Genomic DNA, 12,500 nt, shown 5'->3' on the forward strand with positions numbered 1-12,500 from the left:
GAGGGGGTAGTGGCCAAGACTTCCCAGACAGGGGAAAGGGAAAGTGATTAAGACTTTCCAGAAGGAGGGAAAGTGGAAAACATGATTTTCTAGGAGGGAGGAAGGGGTAGTGGCCAAGACTTTCCAGAAGTGGGGAAGGGGTAGTGGCCAAGACTTTCCAGAAGTGGGGAAGGGGTAGTGGCCAAGACTTTCCAGAAGTGGGGAAGAGGTAGTGGCCAAGACTTTCCAGAAAGGGGGAAAGGGTAGCGGCCAAAACTTTACAGAAGGGGGAAGGAGTAGTGGACAAGACTTTCCAGAAAGGGGGAAAGGGTAGTGGACAAGCCTCTCCAGAAGCGGGTAAGGCGTAGTACCAAAGACTGTCCAGAAGGGGGGAAGAGGTAGTGGCCAAGACTCTCCAGAAGGGGGAAGGGGTAGTGGCCAATGCTTTCCAAAAGTGGGGAAGGGGTAGTGGCCAAGACTTTCCAGAAGGGGGAAGGGGTAGTGGCCAAGACTCTCCAGAAGGGGGAAGGGGTAGTGGCCAAGACTTTCCAGAAGGGGAAGGGGTAGTGGCCATGACTCTCCAGAAGGGGGAAGGGGTAGTGGCCAAGACTTTCCAAAGTGGGGAAGGGGTAGTGGCCAAGACTTTCTAGAAAGGGGGGAAAGGGGTAGTAGCCAAAACTTTCCAGAAGGGGGGAAGGGGTAGTGGACAAGACTTTCCAGAAGGAGAAAGGGGTAGTGGTCAAGACTTTCGACAAGGTTTAATGGCCAAGACTTTCAAGAGGGGGTAGTGGCCAAGACTTCCCAGACGGGGGAAAGGGAAAGTGATTAAGACTTTCCAGAAGGAGGGAAAGTGGAAAACATGATTTTCTAGGAGGGAGGAAGGGGTAGTGGCCAAGACTTTCCAGAAGTGGGGAAGGGGTAGTGGCCAAGACTTTCCAGAAGTGGGGAAGGGGTAGTGGCCAAGACTCTCCAGAAGGGGGAAAGGGTAGTGGCCAAGACTTTCCAGAAGGAAGGAAGGGGTAGGGGCCAAGACTTTCCAGAAGGGGGAAGGGGTAGTGGCCAAGATTTTCCAGAAGTGTGAAAGGGGTAGTGACCAAGACTTTCCAGAAGGTGGGAAGGGGTAATGGCCAAGTTTTTCCAGAAGGGGGAAAGGGGTGTGGCAAAGACTTTTCAGAAGTGGAAAAGGGGTGTGGCCAAGACTTTCCAGGAGTGGAGAAAGGGTAGTTGCCAACATTTTCCATGAGGGAAGGGGGTAGTGGCGTGGACTTTCCAGAAAGGGAGAAGGGGCAGTGGCCAAGACTTTCCAGAAGTGGGGAAGAGGTAGTGGCCAAGACTTTCCAGAAGTGGGGAAGGGGTAGCAGCCAAGACTCTCCAGAAGTGGGGAAGGGGTAGTGACCAAGACTTTCCAGAAGTGGGGAAGGGGTAGCGGCCAAGACTTTCCAGAAGTGGGGAAGGGGTAGCAGCCAAGACTCTCCAGAAGTGGGGAAGGGGCAGTGGCCAAGACTTTCCAGAAGTGGGGAAGGGGTAGCAGCCAAGACTCTCCGGAAGTGGGGAAGGGGTAGTGACCAAGACTTTCCAGAAGTGGGGAAGGGGTAGCGGCCAAGACTCTCCAGAAGGGGGAAAGGGTAGTGGCCAAGACTCTCCAGAAGGGGGAAAGGGTAGTGGCCAAGACTCTCCAGAAGGGGGAAAGGGTAGTGGCCAAGACTTTCCAGAAGGGGGAAGGGGTAGTGGCCAAGACTTTCCAGAAGTGGGAAAGGGGTAGTGGCCAAGACTTTCCAGAAGGTGGGAAGGAGTAATGGCCAAGATTTTCCAGAAGGGGGAAAGGGGTGTGGCAAAGACTTTTCAGAAGTGGAAAAGGGGTGTGACCAAGACTTTCCACATGGGGGGCGGGAAGAGGCAGCGGCCAAAACATTCCACAAAGGGGAAGGGGTAGTGGCCTGGACTTTCCAGAAAGGGAGAAGGGGTAGTGGCCAAGACTTTCATGAAGGGGAAAAGGGGTGTGGCCAAGACTTTCCAGGAGCAGGGAAAGGGTAGTGGCCAACACTTTCCATGAGGGAAGGGGTAGTGGCCAAGACTTTCCACACGGGGGGCGGGAAGAGGCAGTGGTCAAAACGTTCCACAAAGGGGAAGGGGTAGTGGCCAAGACATTACACACGAGGGGGGAAGGGGTGGTGGTCAAAACAAACCACAAAGGGGAAAGGGTAGTGGTCAAGACTTTCCACACGAGGGGGGAAGGGGCAGTGACACGAGGGGGGGGGAAGAGGCGGTGGTCAAAACATTCCATAAAGGGGAAGGGGTAGTGGTCACGACTTTCCACACGAGGGGGGAAGGGGCGGTGGTCAAAACATTCTACAAAGGGGAAGGGGTATTGGCCAAGACTTTCCACATGAGGGGGGAAGGGGTGGTGGTCAAAACGTTCCACAAAGGGGAAGGGGTAGTGGCCAAGACTTTCCACATGAGGGGGGAAGGGGTGGCGGTCAAAACGTTCCACAAAGGGGAAGGGGTAGTGGTCAAGACTTTCCAAACGAGGGGGGAAGGGGTGGTGGTCAAAACGTTCCATAAAGGGGATGGAGTAGTGGCCAAGACTTTCCTCACGAGGGGGGAAGGGGCGGTGGTCAAAACGTTCCACAAAGGGGAAGGAGTAGTGGCCAAGACTTTCCTCACGAGGGGGGAAGGGGTGGTGGTCAAAACATTCCTCAAAGGGGAAGGGGTAGTGGTCAAGACTTTCCACACGAGGGGGGAAGGGGTGGTGGTCAAAACGTTCCACAGAGGGGAGGGTAGTGGCCAAGACTTTCCACAAGAGGGGGGAAGGGGTGGTGGTCAAAACATTCCACAGAGGGGAGGGGTAGTGGCCAAGACTTTCCACACGAGGGGAAGGGGTGGTGGTCAAAACATTCCACAGAGGGGAGGGTAGTGGCCAAGACTTTCCACACGAGGGGAAGGGGTGGTGGTCAAAACGTTCCACAAAGGGGAAGGGGTAGTGGTCAAGACTTTCCACACGAGGGGGGAAGGGGTGGTGGTCAAAACATTCCACAGAGGGGGAGGGGTAGTGGCCAAGACTTTCCACACGAGGGGGGAAGGGGTGGTGGTCAAAACATTCCACAGAGGGGGGGAGGGTAGTGGCCAAGACTTTCCACACGAGGGGGAAGGGTGGTGGTCAAAACATTCCACAGAGGGGAGGGTAGTGGCCAAGACTTTCCAAACGAGGGGAAGGGGTGGTGGTCAAAACGTTCCACAAAGGGGAAGGGGTAGTGGTCAAGACTTTCCAAACGAGGGGGGAAGGGGTGGTTGTCAAAACATTCCACTGAGGGGGAGGGGTAGTGGCCAAGACTTTCCACACGAGGGGGGAAGGGGTGGTGGTCAAAACGTTCCACAAAGGGAAGGGTAGTGGTCAAGACTTTCCAAACGAGGGGGAAGGGGTGGTTGTCAAAACGTTCCATAAAGGGGATGGAGTAGTGGTCAAGACTTTCCTCATGAGGGGAAGGGGTGGTTGTCAAAACGTTCCATAAAGGGGATGGAGTAGTGGCCAAGACTTTCCCACGAGGGGAAGGGTGGTGGTCAAAACATTCCACAGAGGGGAGGGTAGTGGCCAAGACTTTCCACACGAGGGGGAAGGGGTGGTGGTCAAAACGTTCCACAAAGGGAAGGGTAGTGGTCAAGACTTTCCAAACGAGGGGGAAGGGGTGGTTGTCAAAACGTTCCATAAAGGGGATGGAGTAGTGGCCAAGACTTTCCTCACGAGGGGAAGGGTGGTGGTCAAAACATTCCTCAAAGGGGAAGGGGTAGTGGTCAAGACTTTCCACACGAGGGAGGAAGGGGTGGTGGTCAAAACATTCCACAGAGGGGGAGGGGTAGTGGCCAAGACTTTCCACACGAGGGGAAGGGGTGGTGGTCAAAACATTCCACAGAGGGGAGGGTAGTGGCCAAGACTTTCCACACGAGGGGGAAGGGGTGGTGGTCAAAACATTCCACAGAGGGGGAGGGGTAGTGGCCAAGACTTTCCACACGAGGGGGGAAGGGGTGGTGGTCAAAACGTTCCACAAAGGGGAAGGGGTAGTGGTCAAGACTTTCCAAACGAGGGGGGAAGGGGTGGTTGTCAAAACATTCCAAAGAGGGGAGGGTAGTGGTCAAGACTTTCCACACGAGGGGGGAAAGGGTGGTGGTCAAAACGTTCCACAAAGGGGAAGGGGTAGTGGTCAAGACTTTCCACACGAGGGGGGAAGGGGTGGTGGTCAAAACGTTCCATAAAGGGGATGGAGTAGTGGCCAAGACTTTCCTCACGAGGGGGGAAGGGGTGGTGGTCAAAACATTCCTCAAAGGGGAAGGGGTAGTGGTCAAGACTTTCCACACGATGGGGGAAGGGGTGGTGGTCAAAACATTCCACAGAGGGGGAGGGGTAGTGGCCAAGACTTTCCACACGAGGGGGGAAGGGGTGGTGGTCAAAACATTCCACAGAGGGGGAGGGGTAGTGGCCAAGACTTTCCACACGAGGGGGGAAGGGGTGGTGGTCAAAACGTTCCACAAAGGGGAAGGGGTAGTGGTCAAGACTTTCCAAACGAGGGGAAGGGGTGGTTGTCAAAACATTCCACAGAGGGGAGGGTAGTGGCCAAGACTTTCCAAACGAGGGGAAGGGGTGGTGGTCAAAACGTTCCACAAAGGGAAGGGTAGTGGTCAAGACTTTCCAAACGAGGGGGAAGGGGTGGTTGTCAAAACATTCCACAGAGGGGAGGGTAGTGGCCAAGACTTTCTACACGAGGGGAAGGGGTGGTGGTCAAAACGTTCCACAAAGGGGAAGGGGTAGTGGTCAAGACTTTCCAAACGAGGGGGGAAGGGGTGGTTGTCAAAACGTTCCATAAAGGGGATGGAGTAGTGGCCAAGACTTTCCTCACGAGGGGGGAAGGGGTGGTTGTCAAAACATTCCACAGAGGGGGAGGGGTAGTGGCCAAGACTTTCCACACGAGGGGGGAAGGGGTGGTGGTCAAAACGTTCCACAAAGGGGATGGAGTAGTGGCCAAGACTTTCCTCACGAGGGGGGAAGGGGCGGTGGTCAAAACGTTCCACAAAGGGGAAGGGGTAGTGGTCAAGACTTTCCACATGAGGGGGGAAGGGGCGGTGGTCAAAACATTCCACAGAGGGGGAGGGGTAGTGGCCAAGACTTTCCACACGAGGGGGGAAGGGGCGGTGGTCAAAACGTTCCACAAAGGGGAAGCGGTAGTGGCAAAGACTTTCCAGAAGGGAGAAGGGGTAGTGGCCAAGATTTTCCATAAGGGGGGAAGGGGTACCTGGCTTACACCACGGGCTTAGACTGAGGTGGTTGGGGGGCGGGGGATGAATAGCCACATTAACAATGGCATTTGCGACATATATAAATTCGATAAAAATAAAAATGTGACTGTCAGAATTGTTGTTCCCTGTCTGACTTAATATCACTTCTATTAACACAGACTTCATGTAAATACCAACTAGTCGGTATTTTTCAGTAAAATATTATTACCATAACAAAATTATGAAATATATATTCAAAACGAAACCACTATTGACACTAACACAGATAACAACCAGGCTCGTGCAAAAGGAAAAATATACATAGTCTGTGATCTGACCAGTTATAATCTGTAAATATAATATACACTTAAATATTTGCAAGTCAATTTTTATCTCCATATAAGAATGAAACCTCACATTAATGTAAACTGTACATTCAAACAAATGCTTAAGTGCATAAAAACACACCACACAGATAATGTTCATCAAACAAAAAAGCCCTATTCGCTATTTACTCTTCTAAGCCCAGTTAAGAAATCCTTCAAGAGAATAGGGTAAAAAGCGATGGAAGCAAAAGGGCTGCATCATACATTAATGATGATCATCAATGTTTCTTGGTGAAATGAACAAGGATTGCAAGGTAAGAGGCACACTTCCAATTATCGGTTTCATCCAAGCTGGAATGAGAGAGAGAGAGAGAGAGAGAGAGAGAGAGAGAGAGAGAGAGAGAGAGAGAGTCTCTTTAATGTGAGAGATGGACTGATCTAATTACCTGTATGTGTGTGTGCTAGCCAGAGAGAGAGAGAGAGAGAGAGAGAGAGAGAGAGAGAGAGAGAGACACTTTTTCTTTAATGTGAGAGACAGACTGATCTAATAACCTATGTGCGTTTGCTGGTCATAGAGAGAGAGAGAGAGAGAGAGAGAGAAGAACTGTCTCTTTAATGTGTGAGATAGATTGATCTAATTACCTGTATGTATGTGCTGGTCAGAGAGAGAGAGAGAGAGAGAGAGAGAGAGAGAGAGAGAGAGAGAGAGAGAGAGAGAGAGAGAGTGAGCGGCGCCTCATCAATTGTTAATGCCTATTGGTTTACTGGCATGGTCGTTAGGGTACGAGTTTCCTCTTGATGGACGTCACCAGTGGTCAATGCCCAAGAGTGGGCCTTTGGAATATAATTCCGTGCGTTCAGAGGGCTCGCCTGATGTGCGTCTGACTCACAGTGGTGTGCTGAAAGGTATCACATTTTTTATATAAATTTCATGTCGACGTTCTGGATGAAGCTTTAAGCATTTTCAAGACGCTAGAAATTAAGTCATTCGAATGTTTCAATTTTTTATATGCAACGTGATTCTGATGTTCATCATTGAGTTAAAATCATTCATGAGGATCATGGAAATGAAGAGACTTGGCATTTACTAAAATACGTAAATAAGTTTCAGGAAAACTGGGAGGCCAGGAAGAGTCTAGTGATGCTAGAATTTGTGGGATAGGTAATACACGGAAGGAAACTTATGTGCAACTGACAAGAGAAAAAAGAGTAATTAAACGTTAAATGTTGGAGAGACCACTGACTGCATCACTTTTGAGATGCTGAATCACAAAAAAAAAAAAAGGAACAGGTAGGTTAAATTACATATTCAAGTAATGGCCAATAAGAGAGATTACTAAAAGTGAGAAATTTATTAGTTAATTCCTTCACACATCGAGACAAACGAGGCATAAGTGCCAAATTTGTAACTGTTCTACAAATACGTTGCTTTCGAAAAGGGTACCACTCTGGTTTGAGGGAAGGATGCAAGATCGGAAGATATAATTCTACTGTTTTCTAAGGAAAACAAAGTATTAGGAATATAATGGACTTTACAGCATTTCAAGGGTAAATGTTGTCATAACCCATCTAATACAGTAATAGAAATACAAACAAACATTACTTTTGTGCTTAACTGTATACCTTGCCTTCTGAATTCTTGACTATAGTTGTTGCATTTTCTTGAGAATTCCAAGACGAACCTATTATTCATTATATGAAATCTGCACACTCAGCAAACACACACACACACACAAATAAGACTGAGCCCAAATTTAGTCCACCCTGGCCGAGGGATGAAGCCTGGTTCTCCATGTGGGTTGGTAGAATGTTCTAACCACTGAAGTATGTGTGTGCATATGTATGTATGTATATATATATATGCGTGTGTATATATATACTGTGTGCGTATATATACACACACACATATATATATATACACTATATATATATATATATATATATATATATATATATATATATATATATATATATATATATATATATATATATATATATATATATATATATGTATGTATATATATATATATATATATATATATATATATATATATATATATATATATATATATATATATATATATATATATATATATATACACCACATAAACGTAGTTTAGTGGTTAGAACGCTCTACCAACCCACATGGAGAGCCAAATTTGTTTTTCGACCTGGACGGACTAAATTTGGGTTCAGTATTTTAAAACCCACAGAGCCACTTTTGATTCAAGCAGTGAACTGGGTACCCCTCAGTAAAATGAACACTGTGGTTTACATACAGGGTAAAGAAGGGCATGGACTGGCTATATCAACCTAAAAGATTTATGCAAACCTTAATTTGACATTTTCACAGATCCCCTATAACAAGGGGGAAGAGTCATATTAAAAAAAATTATATCCCACTACATAAAACTCAATATGTATCCATACTTTTAATTTTGTTATGTATCAACAAAAGTCTACATGCAATAACTCCCTCGATAATACTGCCGTCACTTTTGACGGTAGGTCGTGACTTGCTGTCTAGATCTTCCTTCATATTACCAGTGAGTCCATATACGCACATTACGTAAATTTGCGTGCATGTAAATACATCACGTAGAGTACACTTATACATGCGCATTAATGACAATAAAATTATGAGTAAACGCACACAAATATAAATTATTCCGATACACTTACATAGACCGAAAATTTTTGTTTTGTAACTAACCTTCCTTCTGAAGGCTAGAGGATCTTCTTCAGAACATCGACCTTCCTTCCTCGCGCTAAAGGTGAAAATAAAAGATAATAATATAAGAAATGTATGTGAAGAGTTCCTTCTCGTTTGGGAATTTCCGTCATTTATCTCACCGAGAATTTTAACGGCAGGAAATACTGTGAAAGAAAGGGTAGGAAGTGGAAGGAAAAAGAGAGGAGGACGAAAAATACTAAGGAAAGAAAAGGAACGTTTAGACAAAGCGCGATGGAGAGTAAGATATAAAAACTGGAAAAGCGAATGATTACACAAAGACAGAAAAAAGGAGAGGAGGATGCAGAGGGTGAATGGCACATACGCAGAAACAAAAGCAGCTCGAGGAATAAGAGAAACTGGATGAAACAGGTGAATAGGAAGCAAGAAACGACGGTAAAGTCCGATTAATAAAAACGAAGAGGAAGTAAATAAAAGACGAATGAACACTTTGAGCTTGGGAATGAAAGGGAAGAGACTCTAGAAATTTGAAATTACCAGCAATACAAATGTTTCATTTTTGGAAATGAAAGAGAAGAGAAACTGGCAACTAGAAATTACCAGCAATACAAATGTTTCATTTCTGGAAATAAGAGGGAAGAGAAACTGGCAACTAGAAATTACCAGCAATACAAATGTTTCATTTTTGGAAATGAAAGAGAAGAGAAACTAGAAATTAGAAATTACCAGCAATACAAATTTTTCATTTTTGGAAATGAAAGGGAAGAGAAACTGGTAACTAGAAATTACCAGCAACAAATCTGTTTCATCTGTGACAAACCGAGGGGATAATAGTAAAAACAAGCTCAAGGAAGGGCAATTAAATGAGATTTATATTCAAACTGTTATGTATTTTCAGTACGTTAACATGAGTTTATTGTTACCGAAATATGATTCCTGTTGTTCATAAACTAATAAGAGCTTAGACAAATTTCAACACACAAATGTATTATATTCCTCTCTCTTTCTCTCTCGCTCTCTCTCTCTCTCTCTCGCAAAACGTTCGTGCTCAATTATCTTTTCAAATATCGTGACATGTTCTTTTACAATGCAACACCGTCCATCTCTCTCTCTCTCTCTCTCTCTCTCTCTCTCTTATTTATCTATCTATCTAGCTCTCTTGCAAAACGTCCGTGCTCAATTATCATTTCAAATAACATGATACAAGTTCTTTTTCCTTGCAACACCATCCATCTCTCTCTCTCTCTCTCTCTCTCTCTCTCTCTCTCTCTCTCTCTCTCTCTCTCTCTCTCTCTGTCTCAAAAAAAAAAAAAAAAAACTTTCAGCTCATCAACCCACCTACAGAAGTTTACACGAGACAGTTCTTCCGGCAATTTGAGCAGGAAAAACAAAACTATGCGATACACCTCAAAGAACACGAGGGAAACTTTCTCCTCGGTAATTTTTTTTTATCAATGACGCCTCGTAAAATGTAATTAAATGTGTAATAACAAAGGCAGTACCCGTATCGGGGAAGGACGCCATACTGGCTGGTGAAGAGGGCTAAGATGAACAACAAAAAAGTCCACTTTCAGTAAACCACAGGACGTGAGAGAAGTTTTTTTTTTTTTTTTTTGTCAGCGGATGCACTTTCACATACTCAGTACCGACGAGCCTGCGATATGGTTCTTTACGTAATAATGATAACCTCATTTAAATATTATAATTCGAATTTTGTACACAATATTCCCAACTTGATAGCTATTTCAAAAGTACAAATCACCCATTCCCTGATAGCCAATCTAAACACTACCTTTCACTAACTAAGCTTTATCAGTCTAATTCCTGGATACGGGAGCATTATTAACGACAAAATCCAGCCATCTACTCTTTAAACAATAACCAACCATCCAAAATCGGTCATTATAATCAAATAAACCGATTTTGTAGACATTGCCCTGATAATCTATGGAAGGTAAAAACAAGACCTTTGCCGGGGAATTAAGAAGAGGCAAGATATTCTTACGTTTATTATTTCCATGCTTTCCAAATCTTCAGGAGTTTTCTATCATAACAGTAATATCGATACAAAAGCAATGCCACGGTTAGGTTAGAATTTGTATTGGGTATCCGGAAATAAATCCCTCTATATAAAATCAAGACTAAGATAATTATATTGGGCGTGCGTGTGTCAGTGCGGTAAGCACACTTCCGCCTCGCCAAAGTTAGCGGAATTTCTTTCCGGGTACCAAGAATGACTTGGCTTCACAACAATGGCATCTTGGCCCGAGACGGTCTAGTAAGAAGCATTCTGCGGCTTTTTGTTGCTTCGCGAATAACCGCCGCAGACCGAGATGAGAAAGAAAACCAACAACATTTACCAAGTTGGCAGTTCGAACTTGACGAAGAGCTTAAGAATGTTTTGCTTGTGCACTTACATACTTATGTGTTTTATACACAGGGATACACGACTCGTTATACAAAAGGTTAAAACTATAAAGCGCATCATAATGCATTACACGCATAAACAAAATAAAAATTTAGTAAATCTTTATGACAAAGTAGTGAAGTGAAGACGATAACTGTCAAAAGTACAGCTTTTCAGAAAAAAAATATTGAAACACGTCATATCAAAATTGCAATATGCAAAGCTTCTTGCAGAATGAATTTGCATCTATACTAACTACAAGCGAATCAAAACAACAGAAATAATTGAAGATACATATATTCAAATGAACAACATGCATAGATGTTCATTAATATTGTGACGAATGTATTTTGAAAAAGCTTCAATAAACAACCAATTTATGTCGATGTAAGAGCTAAAGTATATAACCCATCAAAAACAGCATTTTACCACGGTTAAAAATATGCCCAATTAATCTGTTAACAGACTGTACCATATAAACTAAACCACCCACCATATTTCTCACTCTGACTTACTCTACCTACTATTTGAGAAAAAATAATATTTCATTAAGACGCATAATAGAGAGAGAGAGAGAGAGAGAGAGAGAGAGAGAGAGAGAGAGAGAGAGAGAGAGAGAGAGAGAGAGTAATGATGAATCGAGAATATCTGAGCTACCATATTATACAGAGGCTCTCAAATAAACATTAACCCCGAAATTCGGTGAATATTGTTAAAAGAAAAGGAAAATTGGAAAAAAAATTTAAGAAATGCCAAAGTGCTCGTGAACTGCTTTAAACACATAACATGCTCTGCAGCCTCAAGAAATTCAGAAGCAATTAATCTATCTACATACTCATCACTGCAATATAACAACAACAAAACTGATAATAATGAAAAGGTCATGGTGCTAGTAACGACGAAGTTTTTATTATAATTATCAATAATAAAACTCTACAAGTCAAAACAAACAACATTCAGTTCACGTTTAGGACATGTCCAGTACCACGTCCACGTTAACACAGAAAAACCACAATGGTTGACAAACACGCAGCCAGAAATCCCCCTCCTATGCACTCGACGATACACAGACAGGAATGAAAAAAAAAAACACAGAATAGGAAAAAACACACACAAGAACATACGTCTGAGATCTTGGGTCCTTGGGATGCCTTGCGATTTTTGCAGAAGAGGAGGATGCAATGAGGTTACTGGGTTTGCATTAGACACAACTGACCATTGCCACGTAAACGAGAGAGAGAGAGAGAGAGAGAGAGAGAGAGAGAGAGAGAGAGAGAGAGAGAGAGAGAGAGAGAGTTACAAGCTAACACTTGGCAAATTTAATGAGATACATACAAACACGAACAAACTTTAAATAACAAAATATAAAAACTATATATCTTTATATATATATTTATATACATATATATATATATATGTATATATATACATATATATATACATACATACATACATATATATATATATATATATATATATATATATATAGATATAGAGAGAGAGAGAGAGAGAGAGAGAGAGAGAGAGAGAGAGATGCAAAACAAACCACATTAAAAAAACGGTCATTAGTGCAGGATGGGACTGAATGAACTCAGCTACAAGGAAGTACTCAAGAAACAAAATATATACTTTACTCACGTTCACAAATGATCGCCAGACTAAAGGAATTCAATGGCGCACCAAGTAACGAATGGCTTGAATAGACCTGAAAATTAAGCAAAAATATATATAAGAAAATAAAACAGTGGTGAATAGCAATGAACAGCATATTAATATACAGATATATATAATATATGAAAGAGGCACTAAGTCGAAGCAATTACTGGTATAT

The 12,500-nt window shown here is 43.7% G+C and overlaps 1 long non-coding RNA gene across 2 annotated transcripts in view; it reads right to left on the reverse strand.

Annotated features, from left to right (window-relative positions):
• The window catches only part of LOC136838762 (uncharacterized), a 292,827-nt gene that overhangs the window by 165,773 nt on the left and 114,554 nt on the right, over positions 1-12,500 (reverse strand). For both annotated transcript variants that reach the window (XR_010853105.1, XR_010853106.1), the window contains exon 3: positions 12,308-12,374. This is a non-coding gene — a long non-coding RNA (uncharacterized lncRNA). The remainder of the gene's footprint in view (positions 1-12,307; positions 12,375-12,500) is intronic.

This window comes from Macrobrachium rosenbergii, chromosome 5 (assembly GCF_040412425.1).
Source record: "Macrobrachium rosenbergii isolate ZJJX-2024 chromosome 5, ASM4041242v1, whole genome shotgun sequence".
NCBI lineage: Eukaryota > Metazoa > Arthropoda > Malacostraca > Decapoda > Palaemonidae > Macrobrachium > Macrobrachium rosenbergii.